This window comes from Pyxicephalus adspersus, chromosome 1, assembly GCF_032062135.1.
Source record: "Pyxicephalus adspersus chromosome 1, UCB_Pads_2.0, whole genome shotgun sequence".
Lineage (NCBI taxonomy): Eukaryota > Metazoa > Chordata > Amphibia > Anura > Pyxicephalidae > Pyxicephalus > Pyxicephalus adspersus.
In genome coordinates this window covers 68,746,038-68,763,277 of record NC_092858.1, presented here as the reverse complement: position 1 = coordinate 68,763,277, position 17,240 = coordinate 68,746,038, and the positions used below count along the sequence as shown (strand labels likewise).

At 40.2% G+C, this 17,240-nt stretch overlaps 1 protein-coding gene across 5 annotated transcripts in view; it reads left to right on the top strand.

The window, feature by feature from the left end:
- The first annotated feature begins 199 nt into the window (after positions 1 to 199).
- Positions 200 to 17,240, top strand: part of LOC140331939 (lysozyme g-like) — a 29,313-nt gene continuing 12,272 nt past the window's right edge. The window contains exons 1-2 of one of the 5 annotated variants that reach the window (XM_072413268.1): positions 200 to 472; positions 5,912 to 6,013. The gene's annotated coding sequence lies outside the window, so the exon portion shown is untranslated. Of the gene's footprint in view, positions 473 to 5,421; positions 6,020 to 17,240 lie in introns of those variants that run through there. The other 4 variants (XM_072413274.1, XM_072413294.1, XM_072413281.1 and 1 more) reach the window with 4 other exon arrangements.

Sequence of the window (17,240 nt, the reverse complement as noted above, 5' to 3'; positions counted from 1 at the left end):
CACAATCTATACATAAAACCTATACATTAACATTCTCCAGCATAATGCCCCATGACAGGGATATTTTATTTTTCATAAATGCCTCCACTTTAACAGCCAACACTTGCACTTGTGTTGCCACTGACAATTGGAAACCAGGTATAGTAGTTACCAAACATGTAACCAATATGTCAGCTATGGCAGTGAGAGACCCATGCATGCTAGAAGCTGATAAAATGAAAAGGCTTCACTCTGCAGATGAATACTTCCACCCTTGGCTGCAGTTGCATCACTAATGCCTTATGTTTGATGTTGTATTCATCAGAATATAGAATTTAGTTATTTATTTATTTTTTATGCATTTGCCAGCCTATAATAGCTTTTATAAAATACCATTTTTTATCTTTTGTAGCATTATATGGTGATCTTAATGAGATTCCTTCCAACGGAGCCTCACTTGAAACCGAACGGCAAGATGTGCAAAATATTTCTAGTGAGTACCCGCACTTCTTTACAAAATTACTAATTCAGCTTTTACCACTGTACCTTCCCCATCCCCTAGGGCAAGGGTCCCCAAACCGTGGGCCACTAGTGGGCTACGGCCGTCAGACAGGTGGGCTTGTCAGGGTCAGATGAAGGACTTTGCTTGGGGGGGCGCACCAGCCAAGGGCCGCAGACCATGTCTCCAGTACACATTGCAGGCTCAGACCTGTGATGGGAGCGTGGGTGGGTTCTGACATCATGACGCCACTCTGGGGGAAGTTTTTTCCGCTTTGAGTGACACAGCGCTTCCCACGCGTGCAGGGTCGGGAGTCTGCGCATTTAGCTGTGTGTGCGCTACAAACGTGGGGATCACTGCCCTAGGGCAACTTTTTTTTACATGTTCTTGGTTATTGGGCAATAACTATGTCACTGTGTAAAATAAGAAGTAATATGCATTTTAGGATAAATGGGGCTCTCTTTTGGTTATATTGTTCTGCTCATATTTGCTTGTATTTTTATAAAACACATCAACAAAAAAAACTAACAAACCTAAAAAATAATATTTGTCGATTTAGTTTTGAGGTTTATTTTTTTTCTTCATATTAAAGAAAGAGCAAAATTAAAAAAAAAAATCTATTTTGAGTCAGATGACATGTATTGTATTGTGAGAAAGGAAAATGAAGCAAAAACCATTGTTTTATCATATAAAGACTCCACGACATACTGTACATATATGTACATATTTAATATGTATATTATTTTATATGTATATGTAATTATTATTTTAATTTTATTTATTTTTTTGCTTTTTGGATGCAGCCCAAATTGCAGCAATTATGTCTTATAAACCCTAGGAATGCTTTAGACTCCTATAAATGGGGTGATCATAGAAATTCTTTTGGGCTGATGCAGGTAATTAAAGGTCTCTAAAAATATGGTACTAGTATTAAGTAAAACATTAGCCAGAAATGCAGATAGATAGAATAAAATTTATAAAAATCTTAAAAATTGGAAAATACAGACAAATATGCACAATATCTAAAATGAAGTATAGTTTTACAAAACACACCTATATATATGTAATATATATGTAATGCACACACCAGTTTAAGCTGCAGGAGTAAAGACTTCTGACTTGTATCTGACCTTTTTTTAGGATTTGTTTGCATCCTTAANGACAACTATGGGTAGTTTACCTTGAGTTCAGTTTTAAAGTCCATGCATTTTGTCTGCTCAGCTGATTTACATTTATAATTCTAAAGCTACATTTATAATTTTAAAGCTTCTATATATTTTTGTGTTCAGAAACCTGAAAATGTGTGGCCCAAAGGGTTTATTACATGTTTTTTATTCTGGCAGGCACGTAGTTACTACCTAATACCATTCTTTTTAGTTTCTTTAAATGACAGATTGACAAAACATGGCATTCTCCTAGAGGAGAATGGAACAGTGAAGAGAATATTTTACAGGGTGCCGAAATACTGGTTGATATGTATACATCAATCAGGCAAAAATGACCAAACTGGTCACCCAACCAAGTTATGAATATTAATTACCATTTGATGGATTGTCAGCTTTTGAGAAAGCTAATATAGTGACACACATCAAGCAGAGGCGAGGCCAGCATTTAGTGGTTTACCAAAAGAGTCTAAAAAAACTTAAATAACATTTCAAGGTGTTTCAGTGCAATTCCTAAATTTATGGCCAATCTTAGAAAAATGAGTGTCCTAATTAAATAACTAAAAATCTTCTAAAAATGACAGAGAAAGCAAATATAGATTTTGGACTTGGTGCATTCCAGACCCAGGATGTGGGGCCTCAGCTGCCCAAGTTAATGCACAACTCACAAGAAAAGGGTAAGTTTGACATTAGTGTATGACATTATGATATTTTGCCTCTGCAGATTTTTTAAATAGTTTTTTTTATACTTATTTATTCCTATTTTTTCACATTTACCTTTTATTTTTTAATTCCTTTTTTTATTTTCACAATCAACCAAATTGACATTTGCTCTGGTGTATAATAATAAACACTAATAAACAGCAAATAGTATAAAATAAGAAATCCAAAAAATTAACAATCTGTTCAATGTACAAATAGTGGTATGAAAGTCTTGAAAACAATATAACAATGTATCAAAACTGTATAACTCTTACTCAAGCTGAATTCACAGTAAGGTTTAAGCTAGGTACACACTTCCAATAATTATCGTTAGAAAACAAACGATTACGACCGATCAATGATTATGCACGGTTATACTTGAACAATCATATTGTGCACAATTCTGTACATGCTGTAACATGCACAATCACTGAACGACCGTACATACGATAGATAGTGAATGATCGTCGGCCAATCAGATCCGCCGTGCCGCTTGTTCATTTCCAACAACAATCCTCGTTCGTCGGCTTCGTTGGTCACCTAATTTTAGAACGATTTTTGGCCAATCAGTCGTTCGTTTCTAACTATAATTATTGGACGTGTGTACGCAGCTTTAGTCTACAAGGACATTTTCCCCAGTGTTTACCAAGCTAGTGAGATGACTATGGACTTTGTAAAGCGCTGTGTAATATGTCGGGGCCATATAAATAATGTGTAATAATGTGATAGGGACCTCTAAGCCCTCAACAACTTCCTCTGGCAAATTGAGCATGCCATTTTTTTTTAAGCAGGAGATTATGTGTTGATATTTGAGATGTGTCACTGCTGGGTCATATGGGGGGAAGAGGTTATATAATCCCTTATTGAAGTGGCTGAGGGCCTGTGCTATTGCAGGTTGTAAATGAACCAGATTATCTCTTGAAGTCTATATGGTAGGGACATATGCTTGAGCTTGCTTTTTACCAAGAGCCCTGGCCATAATTCATATAAAACACATCGCCATTTTGGCATTTCTGCTGTAAAAGAGCGGTCACACTTTCCTCACTGTTAGTAGTTCTGCTGCATGTGATGCAAGTAAATATCGTTTATGTAGGGATTCTAGTTGGGTAACCCTAGAAAGCAAAGAACCTGTCGCTGATATTCCTTTTTAAATTCTGGAGCCATGTTTAATGAGCACCCCCTTATGTAGCATTTATGTGTCTCACACAGAATGAAGGGGCTGTCTGTGGAGAAAAAATTCTGTCAATTCTTTGGTAATGTCTGTCACCACTTCAGGCCATTGTTTGTTTAACCTCCAGCTCCAGGCTGAATGTAAGGTAGATGGAAGAGTTAAATCTATATATACTGGAGCATGGTCGGAAAAAGAACGGGACCCTATACAGTAGGCAGTGACAGTGTCCAATTGTGGTACAAATATATTGTGGTACATATATATAGTCTATGCAGGAGTAGCTTTTCTGACCAGCTGAATAGTGAGTATAGGCCCTGGTCTTTGGGTACTGGAGACAACAAACATCCAATAATCTAAATTCAAAAGGTACCCAACAGAGAACTCTTTTAGCTGTGTCAGAGCTTTTTCCAAAAAAAAGGAAAGTTGGCTAACATTAGGTACATAAAAAAGGCAAAGGTAAAATTATGCTGCTGAATAGACCCCTTCACAAACACATATCTGCCTTGTGAATCACTCTGCACTACCACACATTGCCATGGGAGGGCGTGAGAGATTAAAATACTGACTGCCTTAGATTTAGAATCTGATGATAGACTGTGATAGCCGGAAAGGATTCTGTGGGAGCAGAGTTTGTTAATTTGGTATGTTCAAAATGAGCAGACATGTAAATGCAAACGGTGTAATTCGGGAAAAAAAGTGGATCTCTTGGCAGGGTGATGTAGATCTTTGACATCTGGCACTAGCCCAAATGTATCCATTTTTTGGTGGTGGCAGGTGGGCCCAAAAGGGGAAAGTAGTGGCCTAAAAAATGGGGGAGGTAAATGGAAGGGGAACAAGGTGCTAAATAACAGTGTGTGTCTGAAAATACAACACACAGAAACCTATGTGGGGGGAAAACGTGAAAGCCATAGAGGCGAGCAAATCAGGGGGAAGCGAGAGCCATTTTAGGTAAACAGCAACAAAACAATGTGCAGGCATTAAATAATTGTTAGTTTTTGAATAATAATATTTAATAACCTATAAAACAATTAACACAGAACAATAGTGACATCAGCACACTCATGTATAAAACAGCAGAGGTCAAGAAAATGAAAAAAAAAGAAAACATAAGCATAGGCAAATGCATCACTTTCAGAGCTGGTAATTTTTGGATAAGGATACATATTGATTGTGCGTATGGGGTATAGCAGGAGCACAGTCAAAGTTCAAGCAGAGTGATGGGCATTGGCGACGCATGAATCTATTCTGTCTGGTGCTGGTAGTAGGTGGTGGTGGTGGTCTATCTTCTGAGAAGTCAAGCCAATTAGAAATTGGTACAGGGTCAGTAATGGGTGGTCCGCTGCGGGGACGTACCAGGCCAGAGCCGCGGACCATGTCCCCCATACAGTTCCTAGGCTCAGGAAGGTGGGCGGGCTGTATCCCTGGACACAACCCGCCCACTGTTTCATCACAGGCTCAGGTCTGCGATGGGAGAGTGGGTGGGGTTATGTCATAATGACGTCACTATGGGGAGGTGTCTCCCCCTTTGAGTGACAACCGGCTCCCTGTGCATGCGCGGTCAGGAGGCAGTAATTTTAGTGGTCGGCGGGACTGAAAAAGTTGGCGACCATTGGTCTAAAGCTACGTACACACGGCAGATTTTTATCGCTCAATAATCGGCATCGGCCAATTATCGGATCGGCCAATTATTATCAAAATCTGCCGTGTGTACAGTCGGTGTCATCCATCGTCCGGACGACCGACCTGCCGGATCCACGGACGATGGACGACAGCCGATCGTAATGAAAGGGAAAGGGGAGAGCGCGCAGCAGGGTGCCGCTCCATCGCTCTCCCCCCTCCCCTCTCCATAGAGCATGAACGGTGCTGTATGTACAGCATCGTTCATGCATCTTGCAGCCCATTGTCGTTGGAAAGGATCGTGAAAGATCCTTTCCAACGACAAAAATTGCAAGTGTGTACGCAGCTTAAGAGTTGGTCTGGTTTACGGTGAGCAAAGAAGGGATAAAATTTGAAGAGGGAAGAGATGACCCCATCTGCACTAGGCTCCAGCTTGCAGATCAAAGCAAGCAGCAGACACACTACTCCTAATATCTGTAGGGTGAGGCTAGAGGTCCGGCAGGAAACTAATTGTAGATATGTCAAAGTCCACTAAACCATTGCCCCAGCCTCTGCGCATATTTTCTTTTTGATTGTAGAAGTGGACCCTGCAGAGAATATCACATGAGTGATTAGAAGGTGAAACATCCACGGAAACCACTCCATGTACTCTAACTCAAGGGTAGTGGTAGGTGGTTGCCCAAATTAAAAATGGCGGTTGCAGAGGTCCATAGATCAGAGCCAGATGTTGTTTTTGGGATGCCATGTAACCTGATGTTATTGCAACAATTGTGTTTTTAGCCGTCTTCTATGCAGAGTTGCATGGAGCTCAAGTGGTGGCAGACTGTAGACTGAAACATCTCAAGCGTCGTCAATCTGCATTCAACCTCATCTGCTGTCTTGGTGAGTGTAAGTACTTGCTTGTAAATATTCACAATTTGTTGTTTTTATGTCATCCACTTTTTTTCGTAGGGTAGTCTTAATTCTTGACCCCCATTGATCCAAGTCGTTTTTTAGTAGGTATGGCACGGAGTAGGTCCTTGAGTTCTAAATCCCTCTTGAGCGGAGTAGATGAGAAAGTAGATTTGCAGGAATCACAGGAGAAGCTGGAACTGTGTTGCTTGAAGAATTAGGGATTGAGAAACATCCTGTAGCACCTGACACAGGTTATTAATGCCTTTGAAAGCAGTCCCCTGTGCTGCAGATTTTGTGCCTGTTGTCTTATTAGAGGACTGGCTCCTGTGAAGTACTGCCACAGATCCGTGGCTGCCAGCAATTTGCGGTTAGCCGAGGACTTACGGTCTGCACGTTTTTGCTGCTATTTAGCCACCTGCGGACCAGAGCTCTAAGAAGCCATGTGCGCCCGGCTCTATGGCTAGCCACTCCTCCCCCATATTTACCTTTCTAAGTGATCTCTAACCGATTGTACTTAACTGGATCCGGGTTTATGTGAGTACGTTCGCCACTTTGCACAATCCTTTACAAAGATGCATAGCTGCTACAGAACCAAAATCATGTGATTTCACCCTGGCCCCTATATATTATGCCAGCTCTCGTGTATATCTAGAAAACCATTTTATTACATTTGTATATTTTGTCATATTTATTAGAGAAATGCTGCTAAAGTAAAACATAGAAAAGTCTTTGGGACTGGTACCTGAAGAATGTCTGTGATGTCTTGCAGAGGTGAACAGGCGTCAGACAACTTCTAAGTGCATGTACTGCACATAAAGAAGTGTGTCTTATGAAGGGTGCATGGGAAGAGTGTGTTTACAAATATTAATATTTTTATTAAAAAAAAGGAGGACCAGCTTGGAGGAGGAGCAACCTATACCATCCTGGTTCTCTGTCCAGGCAGAGATGAGCAGCCAGGAGTGTGCATACTGAGGATGGAGAGAACATGGAGGCTGCAGAGGGTCCTAACAGCAGGAGAGATGTCAGATGGAAAAGGGGTGAAAGGATGAAGTGACTGTGATGGAAGTTCAGGCTTCTGCTTGAGTTTTTTACTTTAGCACAAAAATGCCAGTGAACATGGGAAGAACAAGAAACAATAGCCTGGCTGGGCAATTATTTGGTAGTACCAAAAAACACAAAAGAAATTAAAGGAGCCTAACAAAATAATAATTAAAAAAAACATAGACAAAATTCACACATTTTTTTCACATTAAATATCGAAATAGCTCTGTTCACAAAAACGACTCTTGTTATACACAGCACTGTACATAAACCTCATCCTAAAATACATTAAATAGTTCCTATTAGCAGTAAAAAGTCCATTTGACTCAAAAAAACTTGGGAAGTCAGCTTCCAGCAGTCTACTCCTGTTTTCCGATTTAGACCACCTATGCTCCCTAAGTCCAGGTGAAGATCCAGATATGGACCCAGCAACACCTGTCACACCAATGCTTTCTTTTCACGTAAGTAGTTGTGAAGGACACATGCAGCTTTTGGTATCTGTCCCATTTCCCCACAGGACCAGGGGATCTCTGTCCTCTTCTGTGTCACCCACCTTACACTCCTCTGCAGGAATCCCATTCTCTGGTGAATTCCTTCTCTAAATAATGTGACTCCCTGAGAGCTCCCCTTTTACTTCAAAAGACTAGACTATTCTGCATGTGAATACATGGTAGCACACCCTTTGGAAGAAATAACTGATGTCAATCACTTTGCTGACAATGATATCTGGTGGATACCGATAGCCATCAGCCACATATATGGAGGAAAGGTGCTTTTTAAAGTTTCCATTGTTGATGGAAGGGGACATCTGCATACAAATGTGGTTCCCATCCACAGCTCCAGCACAATTTGTAAAATCCACATTAAGCTCAGTGTACAGTCTCAGCAAAATTCCATAGGTTATCCTGACCTAGACAATAAAGCTAGAGGAGCCCCTTTTGGCAGATAGGTCCTTCATCATGTGCAAATCTGCAAATATTTTGTGCATACTATCTCATTATGAATAAAGCCTCCAGAGGGCCCAAAACTTTGTGGAGTTAAAAAAAAAACTTTAAATGGAGTGTTTCTATAGCATTTTGTATTTGCAACTGTGCATTAGTAATTTTTTGGTATTTTTATCCTAGTTGAGGGTCAGTATGAAAAACCCAATAGAATATACAAATACTCGGGGCCAAATCTACCAGAAACTAAAAAAAAGTTTTGTTGGTGTTATAGTTAAAAACCTATAATAACAGATTCAATCCTGTCTTCACATTCCACCAATGCAATTATACCCAGAACAAAACTGACTTTGCGGTAAATTGGAACAAGCTTGCACATATATTTATTTTGTCAGTATTAAAAAACCTTATTTGGATTTTTAAGCTTGATAATTATGCAAATTGTAAAAGACAATACTTACATAGATTTTGCAATTATTTTCTACAAAACAGATTTCAGTGTAATCAGCCACAAACCACACCTCTCCTTTAAGATATCTAGAAAAACTTACATACAAGCTTGGCTACTTAGAATATACAGGTACCTAGGCTTTGTTTTGACAATAGGAACTGTTTTAGTCTTGACTCCTGGGGTATTACACATGAATTTAGTAGAACACATTCATCATATATACCATAATGATGCTAATGTGTGTGTTAGATCCCCCCACAGCATCTTTCTATTTATGGTGAAGCCAGAATCTACATCTTCTGTCTTTATCACTTTTATAGATTCACCCTTAGCAGAAAACACATAAATTTACTGGGCTCATACATTTAAAAACAAGATATTTATTAGGGCACCTACCAAGGTACAGTAACCATTGTCAACTACTGAAAAATCATATGTATTTGCTCTGCACACCTAAATGTTGTTTCTTTACAAACATACATCTGGGAACGACCCCATCTCTTTTTTACTGTTCTACTATATATTTGCAATTATAATATCTTCTACACTGGTGACCAGTGTGATTGGTTGTTACAAATATTGCATGATCTGGAACCAGTATTATTGGTTTGTGGTCTGTAGAATGTCCGCTGTCCAGTAATGTTTAATTTGACAAGGTAGTATGCACAGCATCAGGTACAGAGTCAGAATTTGTGATTGTGAGAATTAAACGTGGGTCAGGAAGTAAGAGTCCTTTTGCCACCTTTTAGTTGCAGGAAGGGTTATAAGCAACAAGGAAGTTGAGACGTTGAGCAATAGCATAGTTACAGGAAAGTAACTTGCAAAGTGACCCAGATAGCAACACAATTCTGCTGACAGAGCTAGTAATACATGAAAAGAACCTTACCGGTTATGCAAATAACTGTGAAAGATGATACTTACATAGATTTTGCAATATTGTCCAATTATTTTCTACAAGACAGGTTTCAAAAACAAAAGGCCTTCTTTACTCTGTAATATCTTACCGAAGAGAATGCATTCTTTGTTTTTCCCTGATATGGTGAAACCTTTTGAATAGTTTTTATATTTATTGTTCTTATGATGTAAATCATAGCAAACCTTTTCTATGATTGTGTAATTCTTGTACTTAACATGCACAGTCAATGCTACTGCTACAAAAGTGTTTTAAAAAGAGATGATGCTGATTTTTTTTTCTTCTGCATTTTACAAACTTCCAATTTATTAGATTTGTATCATCAAAAACAGATAGCAACAGAAGGATATTATGTTACAGGATACACAACGATACAAAAATAAAATCAACAGGAGTCATTAATTTGAAGAACAAGCGATCAAATTACAAAAGAAAAAGACAGTGTGAGGGCAGGAAATAATTCACCCAAGACCTAGGTTGGCATAATTGTAACAGTAGGTGTAAGATTACAGATTTGGGGTTCTTATATTTTAGTCTTACTAGGTATCATAAGGAGTGCTGGAAACTCAGATGCAGTTTCAGTTTAGTAGGACCATTTAATTATGTTATTAAAGTTATTAAAGCTTTCTGAGGTGTCAGACATACATTTTTAGTATCTTTGCACTGGACAGTTTTGATTTATTCAATATTGTAGCTTTGTTAAAAAAAACTGTGTGGGTGTGTGGGGGCCAAAGTTGCAGTTTTTCCTTCTCATTAGATAAAAAACCTTTTCATATGGAAACAAGGTGGTTTTGTTTAACCTGGAACAAGCCTATAATTTAGAAAGAGGTACAAGATTTTTTTTTTATTATTTTATTTAAGAAAAAATCCTATGCCTCCTTCTCTATTTGTAGCCTTATGAGTTAAATTTCAATGGTAACTTTTTTGCACAGGCTAACAATAATAATACCACATTTCTTCTATGAAAATTCAACCATTCAAGTCCATGCCTTGGAGTAGCAAGGAAAAGTATGTAAAGAAAACATTTATTCAAGGTCAAAGCCAGATACCTGGCATCTCTTCTTGGATGCTAATTTTTTAATGTTTAGGGTCAGGCTCTGAGCTGAGGATATCCTCAGGATTGAGTGAAGGTGTTCATCAGTAAGGCGACTCCTGTACGATGTTTTGTTCATCTTCATCTTGGAGAATAGTTGCTCACACAGATATGTGCTACCAAACATAGAGAGCAGTTGAGCAGCTTGGGTACGGAGCTGGGGCATTGTGTCAGGGATGTAACGTGGAAATTGTGCAGCGCCCACAGTGTCATACACTTGGATAACAGCAGGCTATGCACAGCCTGCGACACTGCTATATGACACAAGGCCATGGGTCACCAAGAAGCCCCTGTAACTCCAAAAGCCTTCTGGCAAATGCCACGTGTAGCTGAGGGGGAGTGCTGGAAATGCCAGATGCAACCAATGCAGGGCTAAATTTTCTGAGTGGCCTCTCCCTGGAACTCCCTCTTTATTGAAATAGTACTGCTACTACAATTCCCAGCATTACTTGCATCTATAAAACAGTCCAATGTGGGGCCACGCAAAGGCAGAGATCCCGCTGATCTATAGATGTGAGTGATGCCGGGAATTGTAGTAGCTGCGCTATTTCAATGGAGCTGAGGGCCAGCTGCAATTTAAATTTAGGATTCCTTTAGGGGCCAAAAAAAAGGACATTGCGGGCTAGATTTGGCCCCCGAGCCAGAGTTTGACACCTTGCCTTAGAGAATCAGATGCCATTTTTTCAAATTGCACCCATGATTGCCCAATTTGGGGTTGAGTGGCATGAATATTGAGTACAGCTGTAATGAACTACTTAAAGGCAAAAGGTGCATTCCTATGGGCAGTGAAACAGGTCATCTTCAAGGAAGTTACATTTGAGACAGTGATTGGTATTACTCAAACCCATATGGAAAGCCTTGGAGGGGGAAACATATGCTCTAAAAAGAGATTGAAAAAGTCTCCCTATAAGATGCTACAGAGGCTTTCCTGGAATAGCAGTATATATTAGGCAATTTAGCTGCAGAAAGGTGGGGGAACAATGCAATGGAGAGTGGGCAGGGTTATGCCATCATGATGCAACTGAAGGTGACGTCATGATAACGACGTGATGGGTTGTATGCAGTGACAGCCCGCCCACTCTCCCATCGCAGATCTGACACACCCTGCCCACCTCCACGAGTGGGGATACCAACGGGGGCTGTGTTTTGCGGCTCTGGCCGGTGCGCCCCCCCAGCAGGGTCCTTCTCCTGACCCTGCTGGGGTTGGCACCGGCCAGAGCCGTGGAACACCCAAAGGGCCAGAGAAACAACCGTATTGGGCTATAGTTTGCCCATGCCTAGTCTAGAGACAGCTCTGTGTTCCACAGGAATTGTAGCAAATCAGTTGTTTGTTGGAATTTGTGCATCCACAGAATACAAGTACATAAGCACACGGAGGAATGGTGTGAGTTTATGGTGTATTTAGTAATATAACAAAAGGTGGGCCTGCTCAAAATAGTTTTCGTTTGTACCCATTTCAAACTGAAAAAAAAAATTCTGGTTTCCTTAACCCTTAATATTATTGCAGATCCTAAATAACAAGATATTTATTGACAGAGAAAAGAGCTAACAAATATACAATCATTATTTAAGAGAGGCTAAACATTATTTACAAAGACAATTTGAAGTGATACGTTACACAGGGATTCCATGCTTTATATCTTGTAAATTGGCTGGGCTTCAATGAAATAGAGAGAGAGTGTATGTAAAAGTGTTCATAGGAGTGAGAATGGCTATCTGTGCAGTCATTTGTATTATATCCAGGATCCCATATTACATTCAGCCATTTCCATGAATCCACCCTTCATTCAGGTTTCCCCCTAACCCCACTTCTGGGATCTTCTGTGCATGTGTTAACAGTGGATGGCACTGTCGAGGAAAAAAAAAACTGACTCAACTAATTCAACTACTTAAAGAGGAACTAAGCTCAAAAACAGCCAAAACATTATAAAAAATTTGGTTACCTTCAATCCCGCAGCTCAGTCGATTGGTCCGGAGATCTCTTCCATCGGGTTCCACACCGTCCCAGTATCCCACTTTAGGCCTGCGCTCCAGGAGCCGCCATCTTCTCATCTTTTTCCAGGTTCTTCTTACTATGTAATCCGACCCAGGCGCAAGATCGGGTGACGTAGTTGGGAAAAAAACTTGCTGATCTCACTGCTCATGCGTGAAATTAGCTCATCATCCCACCCCAATGTAGAAAAAAATCTTTCTGTGCATACCCGAGGTTGGGGGTGGGGGCAAACTAGCTAACTTAAATGAAAACCATAACACCACAACTACGAGGTACACAATAATTATTTCTCTCATATACAGCTCTCTGAACAAAGTTTGCCTGAACAATTACCAAACTATGTATAATGGCTGCTGCGAGCATTGTGGTTTAAAATGGAAAGTGAAATTGTGTTTTTTAGAGATGATATTACTTTAAAACAAAGACATGTGGGATAATTATATGGGCACTAAGCAGTTTAGAAACATATTTTATTATATTTTATGCCAGACTTTACTTTAACCATTGTTGTAAGATTATCACTTCCTACCAGCATTCCACATACAGTCACTTGATATGTCCTGTGTGCTCAAAGTTTATCTATGACCAACTAAGAGACAAATCTGAAAAACATAATGTGGACAAATGAGTCCTGCTAACCCAGATCAACCATCTGTCCCCTGATTTATGTCCATTAGTCCAAAAATCTTAAAGTACTGAAGGTTATTCAATACTTAATGAGAATGGGAGGTGTTAGTCTAAGCTGACCAGTTTTCTGTTAACCGTAAGGGATGACATTAGCATAGCAATCACTGGAAATTGGGAATAATGACACTGTTATAATTACAATGTGTTGGTGAGTTCCTAATTTGGGTTTGGTGTTAACAGTAAATGTATTTGTGTGTCAGAGAATACCTGCATTATAAAGTATTCTATTGCCATCTGGCGCAAAGCTAACAATTTGCTTTTCTTTGCCTTCATGTAATACATGACAATCCCTCCCCTGCATAACATTTTGGGAGATTTAGAAGAAATATGTTACTATCTTTAGAAAATAAAAGCATTTTATACACTTAGTAACATACCTAACCTAAAATAAAGAACTTTGTTGGCCACAGCATACAAAATGTACAGGAAAATGTCAGCAGTCTCTGACAATCTCTTGTAACCTGTGGCCATCCCCTGTAGGTGGATACAGAAAACTAATAAAATAGGTTAAATGGCTTCCCCCCAAGTTGCCCTTAGACACCCTTTTGAGGGACAGCTAGTGACATGACAATGGACTTTGTAATGCTTTGCGTAATATGTCCGTGCTATAAAAATACTGTATAATAATAGTAACTATGTGTGATGGATGCTGCTAGCATTGTACTTGGAAATTAAAAATGAAATGGAAAGTAGAAATATGTTTTTTACCCAGATGATATTATTTTGGAACAAAGACTTGTAGGTTAATTTTAAGGGAATTAAAGAGTTTAGAAACAGGTTTTTATTATATTTCATTCCGGACTTTAATTCTACTTTTACCATTGCTGTAGTATAAACTCCTCCTACCAGCATCCCACATACAGTCATTCGGTATGTCCTGTGTACTCAAACAGATGCCACACAGGAGGACGCCGCAGGCATCGCTAGGGGACGCTTCAGCATCACTGGAGGATCCCGCAGACACTGCTGGAGGACGCCACGGGCACGTGGGGACTGGGTAAAACTTGAAAACTCCCTGCCAATTCCACCCCAAGTGTGGCTTGGGGTTACTGCTTTTGGTACTGAAAATTAACCTTGAGCCACACTCGGGAATACCCCCAAGGAGGTTAATTAAAGGGCCATCCAGATTTCAAATAAGCCCCCAACCCACAGACCTCCACAACACTGGTCAGGTTGTAGAGAAGAGGCCCTTTTTCTGAAGGATGGCCCTACCACTATTGGGGGCAGGTGGGTATGTTTTTTCCAAAAGGGAGGGGGCTACACACTTTTTGCCTTCATTTTTTCGGGGGAAAAACAAAATCCAGAGGACCATTCATGGATAGAAAAGGGTTGCTGCCCCATTTCTTATCTGGTAAGGTCCCCAACCTATTCTATTGAAGGGTTTGATTTTATTATTGCAGGGACCCTATGATTCTTTTTTTTCTGGTAAAATAGGACTTTAGTCATTAAAAAACATGGTGTTTTACATGAAAAATTTGTGTTATCTATTTTTTGTCGGTGTGAATAAAGGGATCTGGTGCAATGGTAAATATTTTAGATGTTTGCAATAAAGGTGAAGGAATATAGTAAATTAGTCTGTGATAGTGAAATTTATTTTATCTTTCAATATTTTTATTAAATTTTACAAGTAAATATACAATTAAGGCAACATAAATTACAAGATATTAACAGAAAAATAACAACGGAGGATGAAAAAATATAAGTGTACGCAAATTAACATAAAGGAGCATATCAGAGGATGTCTGGACAACATAATCAGTATAGACTAGGCATATCTAGTAAGGAAAATTTGTTAAAATAAAAAAAATTAGAGAACATGTTATACCATCCGAAGCTATTGGTAAATGTAAAGCCGTACACAGCAGGATTTTAGGTGGTAAAATAGCCCAAGCCTGCGTCCCCGTTATAAAATAAGACAAGGACAAACATAAAACAAATGATCTACTGGAAGGGGAGGGGAGGGAAGAGGAAGTTAGTCCTGTCAGTAACAGTGACGAATAATATCCCGCAAGGGTATCCGAAACTATACCTTACTTATTATTAAAGGCAATCCAGGGCTCCCATAAATCTTCGAATTTATCTAACGAGTTCTTTAGAGTGTGAGTCAATCTGTCATTGACCATAATCCAGTTCAATTTAGTGTGTATGGGGTCCAGGGATATCGAGGGGGACTTCCACGCTTTGGCCAGAGAAATTCTACCCGCCAATAATATTAATCTAATCAGCTTTTTTGAGGGGCCAGGGTGGGTCATATCCAGTTTGCCAAACAGAGCTGCTTCAGCCGTGCTACCAATCGTTTGATGGAAGATGTTAGATATCAGATCAAATACCTCACCCCAATACCTCCTGGCAATAGGGCATGACCACCAAATGTGCAACATTGAACCTCTGGCGTCACAGCCCCGAAAACAAAAAGGGGACGTTGAAGGGAACATCTTCGCTAGTCTGTCTGGAGTAAGATACCACCTAAGAGCTACCTTATAATTGGCTTCTATTATTGCAGAATTTAGGGAGATCCTGGAGAGGGAATCCATCCTATCCCACCATTCTTCCAAATCCCAGACCGTACCCAATTCAGATTCCCAGTCCCGCATGTATTGCATTTTATCAATAGGGGCTATTAAGGCTGAGTAAATCACTGAAATTTGCCCCTTGGTGGAAGCCAAAGAGAGGCACGTACTTTCGAAGACAGAGGAGCGCATGGGTCTCGGGGAAACTTTAATTACTGTGTTAATATATGAGGACAGTTGTCTATAGCGGAATTGTTCCGTATGAGGAATTTCAAAACTACTAACTAAATGGTCCCAGGAAATACTGCGCGGACATCAATCAAGTCCTTCACCCTCCTGAAACCTTTGGAAATCCACCACTTGAAGTTAGCTAGATCGAGGCCTGGTGGAAACTCTGGATTATTCCATAGTGGGGTTAGAGGTTTATGAGGTGAGGGGGGGGTCCTTATATCTGCCCAATTTGGATTTATCCAAAATATGGTCAAGAGCTAGATTAGTATCACCGAGTAAGATCAGGGAGCCCTGCACCTTGGGCCAAATTTCACCCAGGAGATTACGGAAAAACGCCACTTGACCCTCATTAGGCGCATAGTAGGACACCACCGTGATCAGCTGTATGCCAACATAGCCAGTAACCACCAGAAACCTACCCCCTGGGTCCCTAAAGACCTCCTGTGGGGCAAAATTCAAATTCTTATTAAAGCATAGGAGAACCCCACATGTCTTCTTATCAGAATTGGCCATGTAAAAAATAGGATAATTTTTGTGAAAATATCTTGGAGCTAAATTCTTGGTAAAATGAGTCTCCTGTAAAGCTAGGATATCAACTTTTAGTGAGTTGTAATAATGAAAAGCCTTGGCTCTCTTGACCGGGGAATTAAGGCCCTGGACATTATGGGAAAGCAACGTCAGTTTGGCAAGGGTCACAGGCCCAGCCCGTGAGTCAGACAACATGGGGATATATTAACAACAGAAGCATTAGGAAACTTCCTCTGCCAGTGGGGAAACCAGGGAAGGGACTACCAGGAAACAGACAGGACAAACAAGACATAAAAGACAAAGAAGACAAAAGCATTTGGCACAACCAAAAATTACAGTGCAAATCAGAAAGGATTGGGTGCCCACCCGAACCCCGGAAAACAAATATTCTCGGACCTCGAGGGGCAGCCTCGCCTCCCGTGCTCCCAGGAGCTCCAGCAAGCTCCATCTCGTTAGGGAGATTTCCTGCGGGCCCAGGAAAATAAATAGGGCCCGAATCAAATTCCCCGAAACTGGAGGGCATGTGTAACCCCCCGGATCCCCCGCCCCCCCAAAAATCAAATATGAACACATCAGGAACCCAGCAAATTAAATCTCAACAAAATACAAACAAAACTGATCAGGGGAACCTCATGGTTGCTGATGGCTCGGCAGCCACATAACAAAAGTAACAAAGCAAAAAAAAAAAAAAGAACAGTATCTGCTATCGCACATTCCAACCTTGAATTAAGAGAAAGGAGACACCTCCAAAAAGGAAGGCGTCGGTGGACCTAGTAAAGAAAGGCAGCACATGTTTAACCAAACAAACCATTTCTTTAGAGACCCCA